Here is an 8936-nt window from a genome sequence, read left to right on the forward strand (position 1 = left end):
GGGGAGAGCTGGCTCTGTGGCCTTGGGAATGAGGGTACCCACGTCTCCCCACTGGGGTCTCAGGAGGCTTACTGGAGTGCCCCTCTCGATTGGCCAGGGGGTACTGAGAATGCATGTTGAGAAGGAAAGCTTGGGACCCCTGCTCGCCTCTGCCTTGGGGGGCAGGAATCGTGGGTGGCCAGAGGGCCAGTGTCAGGAAGGGGGCACCCATCTGGAGAGGAGGCTGGGCTGTGGACATGGCAGGGGGCAAGAAGACAGGGCTGGCCAGCCACCTGAGTCCTTGGTGAGGAGGGGCTGAGCCCACCCTGGGAAAGGGGTGACCTTTCAGCAGGAGTTACAGTCAGGGATGGAATAGCCCCTCCATCCCCCGCCACCTCGACCTTGGGCTGGTGGCACCAGACAAGGCTGGCCGGCCCCAGCCTTAGGAGCGGGGCAGGGGGGTATTGGGAGGGGAAAGGAGGTCAGAGCTACTTGTCTCCATTCCGGTGCATTCCAGTCCTGGGGAGGCAGATGGGATGCTTCAAATGAGATGTGAATCTGGGCTGAATTTTAATCGCCCCCAGGGACTAGAAAAATGAATGAGTCAGGGGTGAGGGGGTAGGGACGGAGGGTGGGGGGGCTGGTGAGCGGCATAAACAAAGCCTTTTGAGTGAGTTCCACCGGTGGGGAAAGTTCGGGAATGACCAGTAGAGACCCAGGAAGTGCCAGGGCGGCTGCAAGTCAGGTCCGGGTGTGATTCCTGTTCCAGGCTCTGAGTGCTCAGTCCCCCTGCCAGGCCTTGGGGCAGCCTCATCACCCCAGCACCCCATGGTGCCCTCCCTATCCCAGGAGACCTTTCCCAGAACTAAGGCTGTGGGGACAAGGTGAGGCCCCTGAGTTGTCTTGGAAAACTGAGTATAGAGAGGGTCCCCGAGTTGGCACAGTGGCTGCCTGCAGGTTTGGAGACTGGAGGGACTCTGATTCTTGCCTACTCTCCTGGGAGGGTGGCAGGCCACCTACAGGGCATCCTTGGGCCCGTGGAGAACAGACCGGGTCCCAAAGGGAAGCTGCAGCCCCAGGGGCCCCCAGCTCAGAGCTACCAGCAATTCCTAGGTTCCAAATGGCAGGATGCATAAGGGTGAGACCCCAGAGTCTGTTGTGCTTGCAGGCTGTGGACACCCAAGACATTCCTCCCACTCACCGTGTTCTGGCCAAAAGAGAAATGGGCTCCTCTGTGCCAAGAACTCATGCCCAGGGTCCAAACCAGCGGTGCCTTCTGCCCAAGCACGTGTTGGCTCTAGCATTTGGAATTTTTTTCTGTGTAGTCTTTTTACAAGGCCTCTTGATCTGTGTGCTCAAGGAGTGTATAATGCCTTGATGTTTACTCTCTGGCCCTGGGGAGAGATCTCTGGGACTAGGTTCCCCCCCCCCCACCATCTCGCTTGCTTTTGGCCACCGCAGCTGCACATCCAGCCAGCACCAGCATCCCGTTGCGGGAAATGGCTTCCACCGCGCCTGCTGCTTGGTAGCAGAGTGGAAACCATGGCAACAGGAAGCAGGGAGGATCTTCCCGTCACCCTGTAGAAAGGGCAGCCTATTTCTGGGACCTGAGCCCAGTTATTCACTAGTTCTGCATTTTGATGTGAATTTCAGTTGTTGAGATCTGGCTTGGAGGGTGGTGGACCTGAGTTTGTGAGGGCTGGTTAAGTGGCCTGCTCCCTTCTCTCTCTGAAGGAGACCCAACTCCTGGCCCCAAAGAGGGCTGTTTGTGCTGCCACAAGACTCAGTCTGTAGCACCCAGTCGGATCCCTTCTTTTGCCTGAACCGGGGAGATGGGTGCTTTGGGTGTTGACTAGGGTAACAACCGGATTGCATGAGCTCTTCCTGTTCTGAGAGCCTGTGTCCAGCAGAGAGGAGCCTTTCAGCCACCGTGGCAGCACAGAGGAGGCTCTGACATGGTTGGTGAAGAGACTCAACCCAGCAATGAGCATGCCCCCAACACGCCTGTACACACACTTAGACACACACTGCTGCACTCTCCAGCTGTGTGGCCTTTGATGTAGTCGACTCTGCCCCCTGGTGGTAGGCTGTGGCCAGCACACCGGGCTCAGGGCAGCAGGCTAGCCCCCAACTCACTGGGATTCCTTCTAGCCTTGACCTTCGGAGATCAAGGAGATAGGAGACTGGTCTTCGGATGCTACATCCAAGGAGAAAACTGCAGGCTAAGGTTGGGGTCGGAAAACTTCTGAGAGCATCCGCAGCTGGCCTCCCCCAGGCCATTCTTTCCACCCACCACCTGCCCCCACCCTCCTTGGCTGACCTGCCCCCTCTCCTTGGGTGACCGCAGCCCCCCTCATGGCTGTTGAGGCTTTTCCAAACTGGGGACAACTCTTTGATGGCTTCCCTCCTCCTCTCTAATACCTAATGCCTAACCCTCACCCTCCTGGGGGTTTACATCCCAGATAGATTTTAAATAACCCACTGTGATAGCCAGAATTTTGACTCTCACGTCCTTGGTCCTCTGATGTCATACTCATGAATATGTTATGCTGCACAGCTGAGGTGACTTTGTAGATGTAATTAACGCTATTAACCAATTGACCTGAACATGGGGAAATTAGCCTTGATTATTGGCTAGGCAGTGTCATCACAGGAGCCCTTAACAAGCAGAGCTTTGTTGGCTGAGGCCGCAGGGGAGTCAGAAAGATTAAAAGATATTGAGAAGGACTCCACTCGCCAGCTTGAAGATGAAGGGACCACAAGTCAAGGAAGCAGGGAACTTGGTTCTTCTGCCTCAAGGAAATGAATTCTGCCAACAACCTGAATGAAGTTGGACACAGAGCCTTGAGTTAACAGCCCAGCCCCATAAGACATCTTTTGGTTTTATTTTGAAATTGTTATAGATTCACAGGAAGTTCCAAAGACAGTACAGGGGAGTCTTGCGTGCCTTTCTTCCAGCTTCCTCCATGGTGACATCTTACATAACCACAGCACAGGAGTCAATTGTTTCTGAGATGAGGGTTTGGGGTCTTCACTTTCCCTTCCAGACAGAGCTGCCCCAGGGCAGAAACAATTTAAGGGTTCCCTTCTGGCTTTCATTTTTAAAAAATAGAGCTTTACTGAAATATCACTTCCATACTAATTCACTCATTTAAAGTGTACAGTTCAATGCTTTTAGAATCTTCACCACCATCACCACGTGGTTGCGCAAACATCACCACTCTCTTAGGCCAGAACATTTTCATTACTTGCAAAAGGAAGCCCATACTCACTGAGTGGTCATTCCCCAGTACCCCTCCCTCCAGCCCCTGGCAGCCATGAATCTTTTTTTTTCCTCAGCACTGGGTGGCCAGTCGGAGCTCCCTGCCATGCTGCCCTGCTCAGAATTGTTTACTTTTGATGAAGTACAATGTGTCTGTGATTTTGGAGCTCCAAAATCTGCAGATGGTGACTACAGTCATGAAATTAAAAGATGCTTGATCCTTGGAAGGAAAGCTATGACCAACCTAGACAGCATATTAAAAGCAGAGACATTACTTTACCAACAAAGGTCTGTCTAGGTCCGTCTAATCAAAGCTATGGTTTTTCCAGTAGTCATGTGAGAGTTGGACCATAAAGAAAGCTGAGTGCTGAAGAATTGATGCTTTTGAACTGTGGCGTTGGAGAAGACTTTTGAGAGTCCCTTGGACTGAAAGGAGATCAAACCAGTCCATCCTATAGGAAATCAGTCCTGAATATTCATTGGAAGGACTGATGCTGAAGCTGAAACTCCAATATTTTGGCCACCTGATGCGAAGAGCTGACTCACTGGAAAAGATTCTGATGCTGGGAAAGATTGAAGGCAGGTGGAGAAGGGGACGACAGAGGATGAGATGGTTGGATGGCATCACCGACTCAATGGACATGAGTTTGAGAAAGCTCCAGGAGTTGGTGATGGACAGGGAGGCCTGGAGTACTGCAGTGCATGGGGTTGTAAACAGTCAGAGAGACTGAACTGAACTGAACTGATGATGTATCTACTTGTTATTTATTGGTATCATATCTAGGAAACCATGAACTTATCCAAGTCCCCAAATATTTATGTCTATTTTTTATAAAAGAGTTTTATAGTTTCAGCTGTTACAATACATTTAGATTTACGATCCATTTTGAGTTGATTTTTCTATATGGTGTGGGGAAGGGGTCTAACTTCATTCTTTTGCATGTGGCTACTATCCTGTTGTCCCAGCACCATTTGTTGAAGACACTATTCTTTCCTCATTGAATGTGTCACCCTTGTTGACAATCAGCTAACCAAAGCAGTATGGGTTTCTATTTTGTGGATCTGTATCTCCACCTTTGTGTCAGTACTACATAGTCTTGATTCCTGTAGCTTTGTGGTAAGTTTTAAAATCAGGAAGTGTGAGTCCTTCAACTTGGTTCTTTTTCAAGATTATGTTGGCTAGTCTGGGTCCTTTGCATTTCGGTGTGCATTTTAAGATGGGCTTGTCAATTTCTGCCAAAAAGCCAACTGGAATTTAGATAGCGATTGCATTGAATTTGTAGACCAATTTGAAGAATATTACTATTTAAACAATTAAAATCTTTTAATATATGAACAGAAGATGTCTTTCTACTTAGATCTTCTTTAATATCTTTCAGTAGTATGTTGTTGTACAAGTTTTGCCCTCCTTCTGTTATATTTATTGCTGGGTATTTTATTCAATTGATGCTCTTATGAACAGAACTCTTAATTTCATTTTTGATTGTTCATAGGTATTGTGTAGAAATACAAGAGCAGTATACAAATCTACCTAGAGCTAATAAATAGTCCATCCAAGTTGTAGAATATTTATTAGCTCTAGGTAGTTTGTGTGTGTGTGTGTTCCTTAGGATTTTTTTATATAAGATTGTGTTATCTGTGCATAGAGGTAGTTTTATTTTTCCCTTTCCAGTCTAGATACACTTTGTCACTATTTCAATGGCCTGCCTTCAACGTAATACTGTAACTCTTCGGATACTTGCCTGTGCATCACCAGACAACTGGCTTTTTCCCCACCTATTTCTTCACCTAGCAATTTAGACCATCTCTACTGACTGCCTGCCAAGAGAGTTGAGGGCTTTATTTCCTTGCTCAGTGAACAAATAGCAAAGACAATATCTCTGGCTGACCACTGAAAAGGGTGGGTGATGACGCCCTTTTCTCTGAGTCCCTTTCTGGGTGTATGGGGGTGGTGCACAAAGTGTAACACCTGAGGTCGTGGGCTCAGATGCACTGAGACTGACCCTGCCAAATGGGTGTCCTTGGGCTCCTGGGTTGGCATGCTGGTCACTGCCGACCTCTCACACAGCTTACCTAGGAATGTGTACAGACACTGAGCCCCACCACCCCGCCCTGCTGCTGATTTGACAAAAGGTGGCTTCCTGTTTCAGAGGGCTATGTGTTCATAACAAAGATTCATCCCATCAGATTCTCCCTGGGGATTTAGACCTTTAGAGACAGACTTGGTCAAGTGATGGTGGGCATGCACATGAGGAAAATCTGGGATGCATTACTGCCCTGTCCCGGCAGAGGGCAGAGACAGCAATAGGTGTGTCCCTGAGCCTTGGCAATCGCAAACACAGGAAGGGCATTGACATTGACAGGGTCTGGTAGAAAGATTGAGATGGCTGGGGCTAGAGAGGCATACAGGAGAGTGGCACCTGGCAAGGATGACCAAACTGTTGAGAAGTTCCCTTTCTAAGCTCCTGGAGCTAACAGCCCTGACCCATTTGGGCTGGCATCCACATGCTGGGAGGCTTTGAGAAGCCGCCTGACCTTCTTGGATCTGACTGCTTCATCTGCAGTCTTTCTATCTCTTTTGTTTTCCAGTGCTCTGGGGTAAAGATTATGCCCTTCTCAGGCCTTCTTCCCTCCACTGGCAGAACTTGTGAGGGGCCCATGCAACCATCAGAAGCCACATCCATCTTCTCTGCTGTCTCTGTAGCAGATGGCAAGGTGGGGCTTAATTACTCCCTCCCACACCCCTTTGTGTGAGTTTCCTTGGGCTGTGGCAACACAGGACTGCAAACTGGATCAACAGAAATGGATTCCCTCCCATCTGAAGGCTCTAGGGAAGGACCCTTCCGCATCTCTCCCTTCTGTATCTCTTCCAGCTTCCAGTTGTTGCAGGCATTCCTTGGCTTGTGGCCACATCACTCTTAAGCCCTGCCTCTATTGTCACACGGCCTGTGGGTTAAAGTCACTGGTGAGAGGCACTCGGGTCAAGCCCCCACTCAGGTCGGTGGATCCTGGATGTGTGGAAGTGTCAGGCCTGGGTGTTCCCCCATCTCCAACAAGCCACTCAACTCCCCTCCCCAAGGGGGAGCAAAGTACCGTGTGCCATTATCTGCCCTATTTCAGGACTTTGAGGGTGGGTCTGTCAGTTCACCAAAGAAGAAAATGGCAACCCACTCAAGTATTTTTGCCTGGAGAATCCCAAGGCCAGAGGAACCTGGTGGGCTGCCATCTATGGGGTCGCACAGAGTTGGTTATGACTGAAGCAACTTAGCAGCAGTAGCAGTAGCTGTCAGTTCACTTGTCTCTGAAGAGCACAGGACCTTTAAAAATTAACAGCTATGGAGATATGTCAGATACCATAACATTCACTCATCTAGGCTGCACAGTTCAACATGTTATTTTTTTTAACATATTTACTGAGTTATGCACTCATCACCATAATCTAATTCCAGAACATTTCCATCACGCCTTCAAAGAACCCCTGTGCCAGTTACCAGTCCCTCCTGTGGCTTGTTGGTCCCTTACCCCCACTGATCCACTTTCTGTCTCTGGATCCGTGGCAGCTTTTTGTGCACGTCTGTGGCTGAATTGCATCTTCTGACCCTCATGCTGACTCTCAGCCCTTCTCCTGAGGCCCAACTTGGCCTCATAGGAGATCTCATAGGTGCTCAGAGCTCACTCCACTGTTCTCCGTATTGAGTTTGTCTTCACTTGAAACTCATGTAGTCCAAAGGAAATAATCCAAGGCAGTAGATAAACCAAAAACTGTAATCTCATCAGTGTTTGTGCCTGGGAGGACACTTGCCGGGTAAATAGAGCTGTCTTCTGGCAGCCGGTATGGCTCTTGTGGGGGCTCGGAGAGGGAAGGGCACTGATCGGACTTCGTTTTTACAAACGTTGTTGTGTCTGGAGCCAGGGCAAGGCTACCGAAGGCAGACACTGTCTGCTTTGTCCCAGCACCAGGCCTGAGCCCGACTCACCGGGCACTCAGCTGATCCGGGAGGGAGGAGACAAGCCAAGAGAACAGGCCCGGAACCCAGGAATCCCCGAAGGGAAAGCATTTGGGGCAGGAGGGCGTGTGTTGTGGTCACTGTGTGCAAGTGAGACGGACACCCCCACCCTGAATGTGATTTGGATGTGGAGATTGATGGCCCCACACCCACTAAGAGGTTATGAAAAAAAATCCCTGGCTTGAGTCTGAGGCCCCCCAGGGTGCTGGGAAAACAGCTCAAGTGCATGGTAGACTCTTTGCTCTGGCTGGGGCTGGGGGGAGGATATCCTGATCAGCTTGCCCAGACGTGGGGGGACAGGGAGCACAAGGCTTCAAAGCTTTCCCAGATGTGGGGGGTGGTGCCTGAGGGGACACAGAGTACAAATCTTCAAAGCCGTCCAGGTACAGAGCCAGACCATGTACCAAGCAGTCAACTGCAACGGGTGGCCGCAGGTGGGAGACAGCTCAGACGTGACCCTTGACCTTGGCGAGGGCTATGGTCCGAATAGGCCCTCTCCCAGACTGATCTGGTGAAGTCAGAAGGCCCAAGGTGATGGTGGTACCCGGAGGTGGACTTTTGGGAAATGATGTAGCAGAGCCCTTGTGGAATTAGTCCCCTTCCAAAAGCATCTCAGGAGCTCCTTGCCTTGTCTCTCCTGTGAGGCCAGAGTGAGAAGCTGGCTGGCTTGCAACCCAGAAGGGGGGTCCTCCCTAGAACCCAACCCTGCTGGCATCCTGGACTTCCAGCCTCCCAGAACTGCAAGAAATCCATGTCTCTGGTGGTTTTGTTCCAGCAGCCTGAATGGACCAAGAGGATGGAGTGGGGCAGGGTGGGGGACCAAGGGCACAGCGTGGAATCCAGGGACACAAGTAGCTTCAAGGATGCGGTGTTGAGAAGGGTGGGTGGGTGGAAGGCAGTGGGGGGTGGGCAGGGAAAGGGACCCACAGGGAGGCCTGAGCAGCTGCCTTCACTGGCCCAGAAGGTGTCAACGAGGCAGGGGGCAGGGGAGGCAGGGAAGAAACGGTGATAGTGTGATAGTGGAGTGAGAAGTTTCCAAGGAAAAGTGGCAGGGCTTCCACTGATTGGTTCTTGGGTGGAGGCCCCTGGGGAGCAGGTGTGCAGGGCAGGCACTTTGGAGGTGAGCCCTGACTTTGAAGAGCATGTGGGCTTTCCCGACATCCCGCCCGGGCACAGCTTTCCTCTGTGCCCCAAACGCCTCTGCCCTCCTCTGCCTCATCTTTTGAGCTTCAGTGTGACCCCCTCACTCGCTCATTAGTGGACAGCCCCCTTGTGAGGAGGCTGCGGCTCCCTTGGGGTCACGGAGCATGGTCAGGGGTAGATAAGGAGTCTTGGCAAATATCACAGAGTCCTCTTCTGAGATGATGTCTACCCTGCCTTTATTGACCATCTTCTCTCTGTGGGGCCTGGAGGTGATCCCCAGGTGAGGTCGGGGGGCAGAATGAGGGGGGACAAGGCAGGGAGTGCCTCGATAGCGGATGTGGCTTGCTGTGAGAGAAGAAATGCTACCCCGAGGTTGGCTGGCTCCAATTGGTGGCTTGTGAATGATTCACTTATCAACCGCTGCACCTAGGCGGCCTGCCAGGAGGGTGCCCTGTGACCCAGCGCTTTCAAAATTAATGTGTTCATTGAGTCATTCCCTTGAGTCACATTCGCAGGCACTATTACTCGCTGAGCCTAGACTCCTC

The sequence above is a fragment of the Bos mutus genome, chromosome X (genome assembly GCF_027580195.1).
Source record: "Bos mutus isolate GX-2022 chromosome X, NWIPB_WYAK_1.1, whole genome shotgun sequence".
Lineage (NCBI taxonomy): Eukaryota > Metazoa > Chordata > Mammalia > Artiodactyla > Bovidae > Bos > Bos mutus.